At 44.2% G+C, this 18,590-nt stretch overlaps 1 long non-coding RNA gene across 1 annotated transcript; it reads left to right on the top strand.

The window, feature by feature from the left end:
• The first annotated feature begins 31 nt into the window (after window positions 1-31).
• LOC145525427 (uncharacterized) lies at window positions 32-8,768 on the top strand. Its single transcript, XR_014068204.1, has 3 exons — window positions 32-283; window positions 403-556; window positions 8,553-8,768. It is a non-coding gene; the product is annotated as an uncharacterized LOC145525427 (long non-coding RNA).
• The last annotated feature ends 9,822 nt before the right edge of the window (window positions 8,769-18,590 follow it).

Below are 18,590 nucleotides of genomic sequence, written 5' to 3'. Positions count from 1 at the left end.
TGGCAGCTCTGTCCACCTCAGAACCCACCCCATTGGACCGGGAGGGTCATGTGCCCTGCCCCTGCCAGCCAATCCGGCTTCAGGGGTGGGGATGATTATGCTGATTGGCCAGGCCTGAGTCCCTGCCCTCTCCTGAACCAATCACCAATCACTGTGTCTGGTTGGGGGAGGGGCCTGCTGCAGTGATTGGCAACTTCCTGAGGCACATGCTCCATCTAAATCACTCCACTAGACCGGCAAGAGGGGACTTCGCAGAAAGAAAATGAGATCACCTGACCAGAAGGTGCCTCCCCCCCCCGCCACCTGGCAGAAAATCCGCGCAGGGAGGTTTTGAGACAACAGCAAGCACCTATGACTCACACTCTGAGAGAGCCTATTTTCCATGCATTGCTTTGATCCTAGGCTCCGAGCTAGGTGCTGGCCATGCTCCTGCACTACTTCTTCCTGAGGACCTTAGCGTGGATGCTGGTAGAAGGGTTGCATCTCTCCAACGTGGTGATCAATGTATTTGGATCGGAGGACAGCAAGCACTGCCACTACAATGGGATAGGATGGGGTAGGTGGGACTAGGGTTGGCTAGGATAGGGTGGGTTGGGGTGGGGTAGGGCAGGCGTGCCTTCATCTTCGGGTCCTTCTTGGCACCCGTCTGCCCCAAGAGGCGCAGGATGGGAAGGAGAGCCTCATTGGACAATTGATGACAAAGACCTCTTGGTTTGTTTGTTTAGCTTTGTTTTTGTCAGTCCTGAGGAGTCCTGGACAGTAGGTGAGACCTCTTTCCTGCAGGAGGGTTAGGCCGTGTTATTGACACCTGGCATTCTGGCATTTGCTGTAAAGCATCCACCAGACGTTGAAGACCTGTTAGTTGTTTCTGATTTTCTCTAAATAGTTTTAGTTTTCACAGTCCTCACTGTGCAAGAAGATAACAAATTCGTTTTCATGCTTTGAGCTGGCAAATATAATTCCTTTGATGAAGAATTGGAGGTAAAATACAACCCCCCCACCCCCACCCCACTGGTCTTCCTGGAGTGAATGGCTTCATTACTCCCCTGGGAGGATGGAAGAGTGAGGACTTGGACTTCGAGGAGCAACTAGATGGTGGGGGTGGGGTTCCTAGACAGGGGGCCACTAGAGAGAGGTGGAAACTCCTGGGAAGAAAGAAGGGGGAGAGTGGATGTTGGTTGGTAGACAACTGTCTCTTCCTCATTTCACATTATCTTATTACTTAAAATTGTTATATCTTTTATTGAAAATCTGAATCTTCCATTTTGCAATAGATGCACTCCTGACAAGGAAGGGATTACAGTACTTTTTCACAGTCTTATGAAGACCAGGACAGGTAGAGTTATTAAGACCAGGACCTTTTACCTCCTTCCCTGCTTCAACTGAGGAATGACTCTTAATCAGGAGTCCACTGAGATCAGACAGGGAAATAGCTGGGTGGAGAATACACCTGGTGACTTAAAAGCATGCAAATTAAAAAAAAAAAAAAAAAAGGTTGAGACTTCATTTAGTCCACACAAAGCTGGATATGAGAGCTGGACCCAGTGACCCAGCAGTTTGCTGACCCACCCTCATTTCTGAGCAGTGGCAGCCTGGTTTCCAAACTCAAATACACATGCCAAAAGGAGATGTTCTGTAAATGGAAGCTCTCACAGGTGGCAATGCAGATAACAAACTCTTATATTTGTTTCATAAATTCAGATTTTTAGTTTCTTGATGGAGCCCCCAGTAGCCTCTCTGTCCCCTCTGCCCCCACCCCCCCAGTAAATCTCTCCCTCTGAACAAGGTCTGTGGAAAATGTCAGCATTTCCAGCAGTGGCCACACTCCTTGGGCTCCCAATGGCTCCACCACCTTATCACCTCCATGGGGCCTGTTTGTCACAGGTGCTGGGGTGACTACAGCAGCCTCAGGAGTTCGAGCAGGTGGAACCCTGAATAATGGACATCCCATTGGTGCTGAGCTTGGGAGGGAAATGGGTGATCACAGAATGTGCTGGAACTCCCCAGGGCAGGGTGAGTGGCTGAAGCCAGTGAAGTTGAAGAGCTTCGATCTGGGTTAGGATCCCCAGAGAAGAACACAGGAAGATCAGTGGGATCTGGACCTGAGGTTACTTCCTCCCTTGTTCACCATACCTGGGAATCACAGCCAGCTCTGCTGGGTCCTTCAGGGTGACCCCCACAGGTCTCACTCTGAGATATGGATTTTTAGAGAATATGTGTTCCTCTTCCCCACTGCCCCCCAAGCACCACTAACCTCAGAGGACTCAATTAAACTGAACTGGGAGCCTTTGTGGGACTCACCTCACCCAGGTCTCTATGCTGAGGGGCACCCATTTTTCGCAGCCCATAATTCAAGGTCACAAGACTGTGACCTACCAGCTCAGTCCAGCCTGTGTGATTTCGCCTGTGTTGACAACTTTAGCATCTGGTTTTCCTTGAGCTGCTGTAAGACCTGGCACCCTGGACTCTCTCCCTTCTTGATGGCACTTGGCTGGAGCTGGGAAGCTCACGTCCCCACCCTGACCCTTGGAGAATACCAAGCCTGGAGGTCCCTGCCGACATAGCGCTGGGCCAGGATCTAGCAAGCCTGCAGCCTCCATCTGTCTTCCTGTCAGTTTTCCCTTAATTAATTTCATCAGCAGCTTAGGAGCTGTGCCCTTAGTTCTGATGGGTTAGAATTGGCTCTGGGCCTAAGTACACTCAGTCTGCAGGTGTCTGGGCTCTCTCTACCTGTGGTAATAGGTAGGAGCTGGAGGCTGGCTCAGGACACAGGGAGGTCATGCTGTAGGGATGGGCCCTCAAAGAGGCCAGTTCCCTTCAGGTTTCCTCTGTACTCTTACCTTGACCCTCAACCCACCTGAAGCTGGTGGGAAAGACCAGAGAACACTTTCCACTGGCTGTTCTTCAGATGCCAGGCCCAGTGCGAGCGAGTGTGCAGTGGGTAGAGGTGTCTTCTAGACACCTTCTATACACCCCGTCTTCTAGAGTGTCCATGAGGCAGTCAGGAGAGGACAGCACAGATGAGTACCTGCTATGGTCTTTCCAGTAGTCGTGCATGGATGTGAGAGTTGGACCATAAGGAAGGCTGAGCACTGAAGAATTGATGCTTTCAAACTGTGGTGTTGGAGAAGACTCTTGAGAGTCCCTTGGACAGCAGGGAGATCAAACCGTCAATCCTAAAGGAAATTAACCCTGAATATTCATTGGAAGGACTGATTGAAGTTGAAGCTTCAGTACTTTGGTCACCTGATGCAAAGAGCCAACTCTTTGGAAAAGACCCTGATGCTGGGAATGATTGAGGATAAGAGAAGGGGGCAACAGAAGATGAGACAAAGGATCACTGACTCAATGGACATCAGTTTGAGCAAACTCCGGGAGATAGTGAAGGACAGGGAAGCCTGGTGTGCTTCATGGGGTTGAAAAGAGTCATACGGGACTGAGTGACCGAACAAAAATAATAATGCACATGAACCTCAGCTCACACTCTTGGGAATGGAGTATGCTTTATTTTCTTCTGTGATGCTACCTGATTTCTTTCAGGAGCTCCTGTTTAGCAGGAAGGTGGAATTTAATCAGCCAATTCTGGATCCTACCAGGAAGATATATTACATAGTGCCATGACAGCTGGAGGCGCATTCCAGGCTGTATTGTGCTGCAGTAACAAATAGCCCCCGAAATCCTAGCAGCTTGAAACAACCAATTTTTTTCTTGCTCACACTTCATGTCTTTCATAGGAATTAGGAGATTTCACTTATCACTGTAAAAATCTTGATGAAGAAAGCACAGTCTGATTTGTTTGAAAAGCTCCTATTTTCAAAGGCAAAAGCTTGAACTCTCCAAGGTATATTTCATTAAAATGGGATCAGGGTTCTGAAATTTCATGCACTGTCTTGTTGGTATCTCACAGTTCAGAAGCTGGTAACAGAGAAAAAGGAAATGGGGATTGGAGTTGGTTAATCATAATAGATTATTGTAGGGATTAGCTTCATGCCCTGAGTGACTTATTTTCCATACACATGGACAGGTCTCAGGTAGTCCTCACAGTAGCCTAATGAGGAAGTTCTACCAGTTTTCACGATGAGACCATGAAGGTTCAGAGGCATTTAACTAGTTCCCTGAGGCTGCACAACTGGTCCGGAGTGGTCCCGCAAAGGAACCAGGTGTTTGGCTCCAAAGTCCACTCACTGTTTTCTCCACCCTGCTGCCGTGTTCCTCATTCTGCCATCTATGGACTTTTTCTTAACACACACACTCATCTAGTCTCTGTAGCTTGTTCTGCAGCTATGAGTTTGGGGAAATATCCTCCCAGTCTCTACTTTCTATTGAGTGTTTGGACCAGTTCTGTTTTGCTGCTATCTTCAATGCTGCAGAGAATATCTTTGTACACAAATTTCAGGGACTTCCCAGGTGGCACTAGTGGTAAAGAACCCTCCTGCCAATGCAGGGTAGACTTAAGAGATGTGGATTTGATCCCTGGGTCAGGAAGATTCCCTGGAGAGGGTCATGGCAACCCACTCCAGTGTTCTGGCCTGGAGAATCCCATGGACAGAGGAGCCTGGTGGGCTGAAGTCTATGGGGTTGCATAGAATCGGACTCAACTGAAGCAACTTAGTATGCACACACACAGGGCAAATTTTGAGCACAATACCTGGTACTTAATGGATACGTTAAGTACCATCTAGGCCCAGCAGTCATTAGCAGGGTCACACATGCAGTTTCTTCAGGTGTTCTGTTAGAGAGTCTCCTTATTCTCATCCATCATCCTCCACATCTGTCACTTCATCACATGACCATCATTTTTATTACTTTCATTGTCACCATGATCATGTTTGCAGTTAACATCTGTTGGGTGCTGCTGTTTAATTGTGTGCATACTGGGCTGGGTTAAGAATTTTGCATGCATTATGTTATTGAATCTTCCCCATAATCTGTGTTGCATGAGTGAGTTTATTAACTCACTAATGATCAGTAGGGATCTTAAGACTCGGCTTACTTATTTTAAACACTATACATCTGAAAACTCTTTATGCTCTTCTGTTATCCTCCCAGTAGCATTCAATGAGTACATATCATTTACCAGGCATGATAAAGTGCATATTTAGTTTTTACAGTGACGTTTGTGGCAAGGACTCTTGTCAGCCCCATTTTACAAACGAGGCAGCTGAGCTTCAGAGAGGTAAACTGACTTGTCCAACATCACCCAGCTCTGGATCAGCAGAGCCTGAGTTTCAACCAGGAAGCCTGGTCCCATTGTTGGAATCAAGAAGGGATCTCATGGCCTCCCAGAAACACAGACCACTGATATTCTGACATGGCCACTCATCCTGACACAGATTATCTTCCAAGTATCTGGAGACACAGAGGGTAGGAAGGTCCAATTATGGAAGAATTTTGCATTTGTTTGTGGTTAGAACAAGGGAAGATGTGTTTGGGTTGCAGACATACTCTGACTTGGCACAAAGCTGGCTGTTACTCAGGCTAATCTATGAGGCATCTTGCCAGTAAGTTCTGTTTTCCATTTCCCTTTCATTGCAATTTAAAAATTTTAATCAAGGTAAGTGAGAGTCTAAAATTGTCCTCACCACAAAGGACGGATGGGTTCTAGACAGAGAGAACAGGAGAGATTGAATTCCAGATGGAGATAAAAGAAAGCTCCATGTGAGATGCTTCAGTTCAGTTCAGTTCAGTCACTCAGTTGTGTCCAACTCTTTGCGACCCCATGGACTGCAGCATGCCAGGCCTCCCTGTCCATCACCAACTCCTGGAATTTACTCAAACTCATGTCTGTCGAGTCGGTGATGCCATTCAACCATCTCATGCTCTCTCGTCCCCTTCTCCTGCAATCTCCTTCAATCTTTCCCAGCATCAGGGTATTTTCAAATGAGTCTGTTTTTCACCTCAAGTAGCCAAAGTATTGGAGATTCAGCTTCAGCATCAGTCCTTGCAATGAATATTCAGGACTGATTTCCTTTAGGATGAACTGGTTGGATTTCCTTGCAGTCCAAAGGACTCTCAAGAGTCTCTCCAAAAAAAAAAAAAAAGAGTCTCTCCAAAACCACAGTTGAAAAGCACCAAGTCTTTGGTGCTCAGCTTTCTTTATAGTCCAACTCTCACATCCATACATAACTACTGGAAAAAACCATAGCTTTGAATAGACAGACCTTAGTTGGCAAAGTAATGTCTCTGCTTTTTAATATAATATCTAGGTTGTTCATAACTTTTCTTCCAAGAGCAAGTGTCTTTTAATTTCATGGGTGCAGTCACCATCTGCGGTGATTTTGGAGCCCCCCAAAGTAAAGTCTGTCACTGTTTCCACTGTTTCTCCATCTATTTGCCATGAAGTGATGGGACCGGGTGCCATGATCTTGCTTTTCTGAATGTTGAGTTTTAAGCCAACTTTTTCACTTTCCTCTTTCACTTTCATCAAGAGGCTCTTTAGTTCTTCTTCACTTTCTGCCATAAGGGTGGTGTCATCTGCATATCTGAGGTTATTGATATTTCTCCCAGCAATCTTGATTCCACCTTGTGCTTCATCAAGCCCAGCGTTTCTCCTGATGTACTCTGCATATAAGTTAAATAAGCAGGGTGACAATATGCAGCCTTGACGTACTCCTTTCAGAATTTGGAATCAGTCTGTTGTTCCATGTCCAGTTCTAACTGTTGCTTCCTGACCTGCATACAGATTTCTCAAGAGGCAGTTCAGGTGGTCTGGTGTTCCCATCTCTTTAAGAATTTTCCACAGTTTGCTGTGATCCACATAGTCAAAGGTTTTGGTATAGTCAATAAAGTAGAAGTAGATATTTTTCTGGAACTCTCTTGCTTTTTCAATGACCCAATAGATGTTGGCAATTTGATCTCTGGTTCCTCTGCCTTTTCTAAATCCAGCTGGAACATCTGGAAGTTCACAGTTCACATGCTATTGAAGCCTGGCTTGGAGAATTTTGAGCTTTACTTTGCTAGGTGTGAGACGAGTGCAATTGTGTGGTGGTTTGAGCATTCTTTGGCATTGCCTTTCTTTGGGATTGGAATGAAAACTGACCTTTTCCAGTCCTGTGGCCACTGCTGAGTTTTCAAATTTGCTGGCATATTGAGTGCAATACTTTCACAGCATCATCTTTTGGGATTTGAAATAGCTCAACTGGAATTCCATCACCTCCACTAGCTTTGTTCGTAGTGATGCTTCGTAAGGCCCACTTGACTTTGCATTCCAGGATGTCTGGCTCTAGGTGAGTGATCACACCATCGTCATTATCTGGGTCTTGAAGATCTTTTTTGTATAATTCTTCTGTGTATTCTTGCCACCTCTTCTTAATATCTTTTGCTTCTGTTAGGTCCATACCATTTCTGTCCTTTGTTGTGATGTTTGGAATACCCTAAAATCATTCTTGTTTTCCAGCAGCTCCAGCAGAAGCCTGCAGAGCAGCTGCAGTTAGTGGTCCTGTCTCTCCCCTGTGGTGCTGATGACCTGATGCTCTGCAAAACCCTGGGCCTCATCTACCCAGAGTCTTTACTCTGCAGGAGCCAAACTAGTTGGCTCAGTGAATGCTCACTGTCAGTACCCATCAAGAATGGAGGCCGGCTCCTCCTGGCTCCTCCTGGCTCCTCTGCTTTGCTCTAGAGATCTCAGCACTCTCAGGGCTTAGTCACAGTACTTCCAGAGCCTGTAGCTGGATCTATGCTCACTGCACCCTGGGAGTGCCCACCTGATGGAGTCCTTGGGTTATGTTCCCCAGGAGCGGGCTCTCAGGGATGTGACCTTCCTCATAGAGCAGACACCTGTGGTCTTGGCTTTTTGCACGTGCACCAGCCCTGCTCCTGGATCCAGTCTCTTCACACTGGACTCTGAGTACAGATGCACACTGGCTCTCTACCCTGTGCTGGGATTCCTGAGCCCCTCACTGGCAGAAAGAGCAGAGGAAGAGGCTGCTGTGCTCAAGGTAGAGAACTCGGAGAATGCACCACTTTCTGAGCAACCTGAAGTGGGTTGTTTTCAGAAATAAAGTCAGAGTCTCAAGTCAAGATCCTCGTAATTCACCTGTGTGTATGTGTGGAAGTGGAGAAAGCCCCATTTTCAATGTGTGCTCCCCAGAACAACCTCCCCAGATGGAGTGGGAAGTGTATGTATCTACCTTCCTGTTTAAGGCTAATAAACCTGTTAGCTTATAAATGCCTCTAAGTTACATGTTGTCATCTGGAAGAGAAAGAAAAAGAGAAAGGTTCCCTAAGGTCAGACGAGAGTTCCCAAATCTGTTTTTGAATATAGGGCCTTTTCTTTGCAGAATGATTGATAGCTGATCCAGAGGTGGTTTTAAAAACTTTATTCTTAGTATGAGGGCTTCCTTCCAACTCCCAGTCCCCAAACAGATTCTGACATGGCATTGAAAAATACTAAGGAGATTTATTTTTCTTAAATTCAGTCTCAGGTGGCAGAAACACAACTGAAAGTAGCTCATATAACAAAAAAATCTGAGGCAATGGCTTTAGGCATGCTCGCTGTAGGGGACTAAAATGACATTATCAAGATTTTTTTTTCCCTTTTTTCCATCCTGCAGATCTGATTACTCCATTTGTGCTTTGGCTCTCCCCATGTGATACCAAGATAGCTGCTTGGGTCCGCGTCTCGCTAATATTTGCATCTTTTAAGGAAACTCAGCTTCTTCTTTCCCAACCATTTAAATGAAAACTCCAGGACTGAGTCTCACTTCATCCAGTGCTACATGTTCACTTTTGGCCAATCTTTGGCAAGATATTAAATGATTCATTTAGCTGGGTTTGAGTCACATAGCCATCTTAGAACAAAGAGAGGAACCAGATAACCTGACCACATAGAATGATGATGGTTCATCAAAGAAAAGGCAGGTTCAGTTATTAGAAGAAAATGAACCAACGGTACAGATCTGTCATGGTGCATACAGACCTGGCAACATGATGAAATACCCATCATTCTTCAAGTTCCAGATAATTTTACCTGCTCTAGCTGTACTCCCTCCCCCACAAGCCATGGCTCTGGACTGGCCAATCTCTTCCCATCATTTTGGGTCCCAGCTTTCCTATGTCATCCATTTTGACAAGGAATTATTCACGTTGTCATCCTGTGTGTGTGCATGTATGGTGTGCAAATGCGCATCTCCCTTACCTGTTGAATTACTCTATGCTTTTTTAATGCATAATTTTTTAAAATTTATTTTTGGTTGTGCTGGATCTTTGTTGCTGCGTGGGCTTTTCTCTACTTGTAGTGAGGGGGGCTATTCTCTAGCTGTGGTGCACTGGCTTCTCATTGAGTTGGCCTCACTTGTTGTGCAGCGTGGGCTCTAGGTACGTGGGCTTCGGTAGTTGCGGCACATCAGTTTCAGTAGTTGTGGCTCCCAGATTCTAGAGCACTGGCTCAATAGTTGTGGGTACATGGGCTTAGTTGCCCTGAGGCATGTGAGATCTTCCTGGATCAGGAATTGAACCTGTGCCTCCTGCACTGGCAGGTAAATTCTTTACCACTGAGCTACCAGGGAAGCCCAGACTCTAAGCTTTTAGGAGACTTCTGTCTCATCTCACATTTGCTCTATGACTCCAAATGTTAGATTAACTGGAATGAGAGTTTGCAAATATTTTCTCCCATTCCATAGGCTGCCTTTTTATTCTGTTGTTTTGCTATTCAAAGCTTTTTTTACTCGACATAGTTGCATTTGTTTATTTTTGATTTTGTTGTTTCGGCTTTGGGTGTCATGTTCAAAAACTCATTGCCAACACCCACATCAAGGAGCATTTTCCTTGTTTTCTTCTAGTTTTATGATTTCAGTTCTTATATTTGTCTTTATTTATTCTGAGTTAATTTTTGTGGGTAGTGTAAGAAATGGGTCTAGTTTCATCCTTTTACGTGTGAATATCCAGTTTTCCCAGCACTACTTATTGAACAGACTGTCTATTCTCCATTGAGTATTCTTGGCTCCAGCGTTGTTCTTCTTTTCAGGATTGCTTTGGCTATTTGAGGTTTTTGTGATTGTATTTTAATATTTTTTTCTACTTCTGTAAAAAATGCCAATGGAATCTTGATAGAAATTACGTTGACTCTATAGATGGCTTTGGGTAGTATGGACATTTTAGCAATATTTAATTCTTCCAATTAAAAAACATGGGATAACTTTCCATCTATTTGTGTCTTTGGTTTATTTGGTCAATGCTCTGTGGTTTTTAGTATATAGGTCTTTCGCCTCCTTGGTTAAATTTATTTCTAAGTATTTTATTGTCTTTGCTGTTTATTGCAAGTGGAATTGTTTCTTTATTTCTCTGATAATCTGTTAGTGTACAGAAATACTACTGATTTTTTATGTTAATTTTGTATCCTGCAACTTTACTGAATTTGTTAGAGTTAATAACTTTTTGAAGGAGTCTGTAGGATTATAAGATCATGTCAACTGCAAATATAGATAAGTTTACTTCTTTCTTTCAAATTGTGATACCTTTTGTTTCTTTTTCTTGCCTGATTGCTCTGGCTAGGACTTTCAGTACTAAGTTGAATGGGGATGATGAGAATAGCATTCTTGTCTTGTTCTTGATCTCACAGGAAAAGCTTTCAACCTTTCACCCCTGAGTGTGATGTTGGCTGTGGGTCTGTTATATATGGCCTTTATTATGTTGAGGTACTTTCCTTCTGTAACTAACTTTTAAAGAATTTTTTAAAATCGCAAACAGATGTTGAATTCTGTCAAATGCCTTTTCTGCTCTATTATCAAATGATTTTTTTTCTTTTACTCTGTTATTATGTTGTATCACATTGGAAAATTTGCATATGTTGAATTACCACTGCATCCCAGGGGCAAATCCCACTTGATAATGTTGAGTGTTCTTTTTAAAGTGATGCTGCATTTTGTTTGCTAATGTTTTATTGAGAATTTTTGCATCTCAATTCATTGGGAATATTTACCTGGAGTTTTCTTTTCTTGTAGTGTGCTAGATTCTTGACAACCCAGTCAGGAGGGTGCTCATTACTGGGCCCACCAAGCACCTGCAGCAGCAAAGCAAGGCCCATGGCTGGTACCTGGGCTGGGTCATTCTCACACACTATAAAGCATAGTAAATGGACTATAAAGCATATGTAATTATCCTTAAGTAGGATGTTCCTTTTCCCTCTAAATGTATTTGAACATTATAAGCTTTTAATGAAAACTGAGGTAGGTGTCAATCCATGTGAAACCATGATTACGAACTGGTGGAGATGGTGTGAAAAGGATTTGGGTGTTGATAATGTAAGCTAATTGCAAAGCTGTTCCACAAAATGCTTTTTGTTCCAGAAAACTGAAATTGACTTTGATGTCTTTTGAGAGCCTTAATGCACTTTTATTAATGCAGTGCCTCCTTTCTCAGTTCTGTGTGCTCAGCCTGAGTGTATATCTTGTGATACTACAGGGCTGAAGTTCTTCTAGTGTTTTCCCCTGTGTTACCTTGTACATTGACTGCCTGTCATCTGTTTGTGCGCAGCCTACAGGGGCACTCACTCAGGTGGGCTGCTTCTGTGTGTTGTCTGTGTTACCTGTGTCCATATGGCTTCTGTGTTACCTGAATGCAGTAGCATCCCCTGTTGTTTGTGCATGCCACATGTGCACTGGTGTCAGGTAAGTCTCTTGTGTCCTGTCCTTGTGTGTGCCTGCTGCAGCTGTATGCTATTTCTATGTCTTGCCTACATACAGCCTGTGTGTCCATGTTACCTGTGCCTGCTGCTCCATGTGTTAACATTTTCACACACTCCAATATATGTGGTTCTTATACGAGCTCTTTGTGGGCTCTTCACATGTATTATTTATATGTTTTGGTTTGTGTGGTACTGCCTGTGCAATACCTGTGTCACCTGTATTCATGCTACCTGTGTGTTACCTTGGGAGATGCTTATGGGTGTCACACATGTGTACTGTTGATATGATTACCACCTATATTCTGCATCTTGGCCAATGTAACCGAACCTGTTACCTGTATGAGTGCTGTCCACAAGTTGGGTGCTCTGTAACACAGCATCTCCCCCACTCTGCTGTGAGGTCAGGAGAAATGAAGACTGGTGAAAATCTTTGAGAATCTCCAGGTCCTTGAGCTTTTTCCTACATGTGTAAGTGGGTAATCGGAAGAGCAGTCTATTTTAGTTCACTGATTCCTAAAATGTTGATGTTCACTCTTGCCATCTCCTGTTTGACCACTTCCAATTTGCCTTGACTCATAGACCTGACATTTCAGGTTCCTATGCAATATTGTTCTTTACAGCATCGGACTTGACTTCCATCACCAGTCACATCCACAACTGGGAGTTGTTTTTGGTTTGGCTCTGTCTCTTCATTCTCTCTGGAATTATTTCTCCACTCTTCTCCAGTAACATATTGGACACCTACAAACCTGGGGAGTTCATTTTTCAGTCTCATATCTTTTTGCCTTTTCATTCTGTTCATGGGGTTCTCAAGGCAAGAAAAGTGGATCATGTTTTGTCAGAACTCTCCACCATGACCCGTCTATCTTGGGTAGCCCTACATGGCACGGCTCATAGTTTCATTGAGTTAGACAAGGCTGTGGTCCATGTGCTCAGATTGGTTAGTCTTCTGTGATTGTGGTTTTCAGTCTGTCTGCCTGATGGATAAGGATAAGAGGCTTATGGAAGCTTCCTGTTGGGAGAGACTGACTGTGGGGGAAACTGGGTCTTGTTCTAATGGGCGGGGCTATGCTCAATAAATCTTTAATCCACTTTTCTGTTGATGGGTGAGGCTGTGTTCCCTCCCTGTTGTTTGACCTGAGACCAAACTATGGTGGAGGTAATGAAGACCTCCTTCAAAAGGGCTTCTGCCACACACTGTGTGAAGCTGTGTCGATCACAACAAACTGTGAAAAATTCTTAAAGAGATAGGAATACCAGACCACCTGACCTGCCTCCTGAGAAATCTGTATGCAGGTCAAGAAACAACAATAAGAACTGGACATGGAAAAACAAACTGGTTCCAAATCAGGGAAGGAGTACATCAAGGCTGTACATTGTCACCCTGCTTGTTTAACTTATATGCAGAGTACATCATGAGAAACGCTGGGCTTGATGAAGCACAAGCTGGAATCAAGATTGCAGGGAGAAATATCAGTAACCTCAGATATGCAGATGACACCACCCTTATGGCAGAAAGTGAATAAGAACTAAAGAGCCTCTTGAAAGTGAAAGAGGAGAGTGAAAAAGTCAACTTAAAACTCAACATTTAGAAAACTAAGATCATGGCATCTGGTCCCATCACTTCATGGCAAATAGATGGGGAAACAATGGAAACAGTGACAGACTTTATTTTTGGGGGGCTCCAAAATCACTGAAGATGGTGACTGCAGCCATGAAATGAAAAGATGCTTACTCCTTGGAAGAAAAACTATGACCAACCTAGACAGTATATTAACAAGCAGAGACATTACTTTACTAACAAAGGTCCATCTAGTCAAAGCTATGTTTTTTCCAGTAGTCATGTATGGATATCAGAGTTGGAACATAAAGAAAGCTGAGCGCTGAAGAACTGATGCTTTTGAACTGTGTTGTTGGAGAAGACTCTTGAGAGTCCCTTGGACTGCAAGGAGATCCAACCAGTCAATCCTAAAGGAAATCAGTCCTGAATGTTCATTGGAAGGACTGATGCTGAAGCTGAAACTCCCATACTTTGGCCACCTGATGCGAAGACCTGACTCCTTGGAAAGACCCTGATGCTGGGAGAGATTGAAAGCAGGAAGAGAAGAGGACCACAGAGGGTGAGATGGCTGGATGGTATCACCGACTCGATGGACATGAATTTGAGCAAGCTCCGGGAGTTGGTGATGGACAGGGAAGCCTGGCGTGCTGCAGTCCATGGGGTGGCAAAGAATCGGACATGACTGAGCGACTGAACTGACTGAACTGCAATCTCAAAGTGCAGGCCCAGCTTCAGGTGAGGTCGAATCCAGGGCCCCAGTGACATCATCAGAACTCCATTCTTTTTTCTACCTCATATCTTTGCTTTCTTTCCGCGTTCAGCCTGGTTTCATGCACAGGCCCCAGTCTCGGCCATCGGCCACCTTTAGTCCCCTTGATGGTGACAAGATGGCGGAAAAGTGTCTCCTCATCTCCTGTCAAAGATAAGGCTTTCTTGTTAGCCCTGGGCAAGGCCTGGTGCTCACTCTGATTGGATTGAGTGAGAGATCATATTCCTGATCCAATCACTGCAGGATATAGCCTGGGTAAACGATAAAAACCTTTCCTGTTGACTAAGGACAAGCCCTAATACTCTGATTGGACATGTTGAGGTCATGTGACCTTTCTGAACCAATCATTGCAGCCAGAACACAATAGGTGGAAAGTGTAAGCTTTTCCTGTTGGTCCTGGGGCAAGTCTTGATGCTCACTCTGATTGGATATGCTGAGGTCATATAACCAGCTCTAAACCAATCACTGCAGTCAGGGCAGGGCTTAGCTGACAGTGAAGGGCTTTACTTCACAGTCCCACCTGGAGCCAAGGGTTCTCTGCCTGGATCACTGCTCTGGGCTTAGGAGGCTAATTACCTGGTGGAACTTGGGGGCATTCCTAGGAGAGGTGGCTGCTGGGACGTGTCCTCCACAGAATCTATGTTAGTGCCCTGGAGGCTGCCAGCTGTCCCTGCATGGGGACCCTGAAGGCAGAAGAGTTGGGGATCCAGCCTCTGGCCTTTCCTTCTCACTTCTGGTCCTAGACATGCATCTCCGAGACCCGCTGATCTCAGCCAGAGCCTGGGACCCACTGGGACTACCGTGTCCTCTACAGTTCTGGCCAGAGCGTGGCCACCTTCCCCTGTCATGCCCTTTCTCTGATCCTGAAGATTCCCTACCTGGCTCCTCACAGCCCCGTCACGGACTAATGCTTCTTGGAGCCTACCTGTAATATACTCCTTACTTTCATATTTTAAGGGTTAGCCCTGAGTGTATCAGTGTGAAGATTCGGGGCTTTGTGCATTGACTGAATATAAATTATACTGTGCTCTGAAAGGTCTTGAGGCTCTAACGAAATTTGAAATTTTAACGTGATTCATGAACTCAGAAGTTGATGAATCATCCACACACATCCAAGGTATCAGTGAGCTGCAGACTATGGCTGTGTGTATGGGAGCGAAACCGCAGTCCTGGGATTCTCTGCTCATTATAGAAAGCAGAAATGCTGTCTAATGAGATGCAAAGCTCACAAAGCTCTAGAATCACAATGAGAAATTTGGCTGGGAACAGCTCCCAGAAGTAAGGTCGAATATGGGGATACAACAGCCCCCGTCTGAGATGGGGATACAATAGCCCTGGTCCTATTGAGGTGAGCACACTCCCACAATGGCAGGCATGTCCTTAGGTGGAGAGAGTACCCAGAGTGGCTGCCCTGCATCTGCCCTTGGTGATGCTAGAGAGAATCCACATCAGCAGTTAAGGAGCAGGGACCCCAAAAGACAATGACTGAGCCCCACACAGTGATCAGACCTCCACCCACTTTCAGAAACGTCTGAGACTCAGCCTTTCATGACCAAGGCTGCCTTTCCTGAGCCCCCCTGGGAAGCCCTCCCAGACCCCCAGTCTGCCCCTGATGCTCCCTTCTTTGAGCCTTCACAGCGCAAGACAGGGCCTTATTAGAGAGCTTATTTAATCCCTGTGTCTTGGAGTTAGTCTCGCCCACCTGGAATAATGGGATTGCTGGATGGAGGTCATGAGTCACTTCTAACCCAGAGCATCTGACTTCCTTGTCCAGCTCCTCTCCTTCTGACATGGTGAGTGGGGGAGGAGCAGCAGCAGCCTGGATCCTGGGGCAACTGTGGTGAGCGGAGCACCCTGTCAGTCTATGCTTGACATGAGGCACAAGCAAGAAATGGACAGTTGTTTTAAGTCACAGAGATGCGGGGATTGTATTTGACTGCTGCAAACCTCTGCTTTGCATGCACTAGCCAAAAATAGCTCTTGTAATAGAATGGGAGTACTGGGCAGCAGACACGGTTTCCTTCACAACCACATTTAGCTAATCTGTTGCACAAGCTACTGCCCTGTTATCTTGCATTCCAGGGCTCACAGCCAGAGCCTACATTTCCTCTAACATCTTATCCTGCAAAGATTAGAGTTAATTCATTCTTTGCTTCTGGTATATCTCTTTTATTAGTTCTAATGTGTTTACTCTTATCATTTCCAATCAGTCTTTTAAAATTTTATTTGTGTATTTGGGCTTCAGTATTCTCTCTATTTCAGAGATGAGGAATTTCATTCAGCTTTGTCCTCCATTTCATCTCTCCTCTGGGCTCTCAGGAGGCATTTCTTCTTCTTTTTCAAAACCAGTGAATATGGTTTAGAGCATTTCTGCTGAGTGTTCTCACCTCTGAGTGAAGGGTTTACTATTTATAGACAAGGGATCTGATGCTCAGGTAGTGTGCTGCTGACCACTGTCAGATTTTCAGTTACGTCAGTAAGAGGGGGTTGGGGGGATGGGCAGAGGGAGGATGCACAACTATTTGATTAAGTTGTTAAATGTTCAGGAAAAAATATTAAAAATAGTATAACTATTATATAAAATACTATAAGTGATATTAATTATATATAATATTAGTAATATATAATATATTATAAATATACAATTTGTCAGAACTGTATAAATTTAAGGAGACACATATTTAAAGGTATACACAGTAGAAATAAATAAAGAAGAGATTAAATGAAGCAGATATTCAAAATCACATTTGGACTTCACACAGAACTGTTTCCAGTGGTAACTACCAGTCAGGGTGTACAGGTTTATTAATTAATGCAAGTGGTTTCCACTGACCACCAGAGATGATGCACACTTCCCACCTGGAATGGTCACATGAAAACTCATCTCACAGACCCTAGCGAACAGGGCTTGGAGTTGATGTGTGGAAATAACCAACACTGGTGAGAGATATTCACGTGAGTGATCTCAGTCTTCACACTGTCCTACAAGGTACAATCGTACTCACCCTCTCCATCATCCCAGCCTTGGTCATAATTTTACACTTAATGGGGATTCAGGACAGGGTTGTACTCACATGTATCACAAGGCTACTGTGACACTGTAGTTCACACAGTGTTGGAGAAGGGGGAGATGGGGAAGGCACTAGGGGGAACATGAGGATGGTGCTGAATGGGTGTCGTTCAGCCCCAGCCCAAGTGTTTGGGGTCTCCGTTACAGCCTCCTGAACCTTGTTGAAAATGAAGCCTTATTCCTCCAACTAATATTCCCTGTGTGCCTGCCATGTGAAGGCAATGGATTCTTAGGCAGGGTCACCAAAAGCATCAGTGACAAAGAAAAGCATAAACAGCATTTCATCAAAATTTAAAACGTTCATACTTCAAAGAACGTTATCAAGAAAATGAAGAGACAACCTACAAAACAGAGAAAAGATCTTCAAACCACATATTTGATAGGTGTCTGGTAGAGATGCGGGTTCAATCCCTGGGTTGGGAAGATCCTTTAAATATGTGTGTCTTCTTAAATTAATACAGTTCTGACAAATTGTATATTTATAATACCTTATATTATATATTACTGATAATTCTCCAGGCAAGAATTGGAGTGGGTTGCTGTACCCTCTTCCAAGGATCTTCCCGACCCAGGGATCGAATCCATGTCTGTTACGTCTCCTGCATTGGCAGGCGGGTTCTTTACCACTAGCACCACCTGGGAAGCCCAATGGTGGAAATGTAAAATGATTCAGCTGCTGTGGAAAACAGTTGTGATGATTCTTCAAAAAGTTATACATAGACTGACTGTATGATCCAGCAATTTCAGTCTCAGGTATATACCAGAAAGAATGAATTAGGCTCTCAGACAAACCATTTGAAACTGGATGTTCATAGCGGCAACATGACTACCTAGTAAAAAGATGGAAACAGCCCAAATGTCCATCAAAGAATGAATGGATAAATAAATTGTGTTATATCCATGTGTGTGAACATTAATTATGTAATATTATTCAGTCTTGAAAGGTAATGAAGTACTGATACATGCTACAGTGTAGATGAACTTTCAAGCCTATACTAAGTGAAAGAATCCAGACATAAAAGGTCACATATCCTATAATTCTACTTATATGAAATGTGCAGAATAGGTAAATCCATAGAGACAGAATGCAAGTTGGTGTTTGCCAGATGGAAGGGTGGGAGATGTTGAGAAAATGCCTAATGGGTAGGAGGTTTTATCTTATGGTGATAATCCAAAACGTTTATGGGCTAGAAAGAGATAGTGGTTGCACAATGTATTAAATGCCATTGAACTGTCAGCTTAAAATGGTTACTTTATGTTAATATCACCTCAAAAAAATTTGAGCAGTTTAGTATAAAATTTTGATATCTGTATTATCTTGAACAGTCAGGACTCTGGTACCCTCAGGCTCCATTCCCACATGGGAACTTGCTGAGCAGTGAAGACATGGTCTTACCAGCTCACCCAGCCCCACGTGGTCCATTGTATCCTGTAACCACGTGCTCTAGTATATCCTAGGGAGTCCAACTTTTTATCAATTTGAAACTGTTATTGACCCTAAGGAGAACCGGCTTTCAAGTCAGATGAGGTAGATAGACAATTCAACAAATCACAGCAAACATCAAGT

The sequence above is a fragment of the Giraffa tippelskirchi genome, chromosome 11 (genome assembly GCF_054371585.1).
Source record: "Giraffa tippelskirchi isolate mGirTip1 chromosome 11, T2T-mGirTip1v1.2.pri, whole genome shotgun sequence".
Taxonomy (NCBI): domain Eukaryota; kingdom Metazoa; phylum Chordata; class Mammalia; order Artiodactyla; family Giraffidae; genus Giraffa; species Giraffa tippelskirchi.
This window is presented reverse-complemented; position numbering and strand designations above follow the sequence as displayed.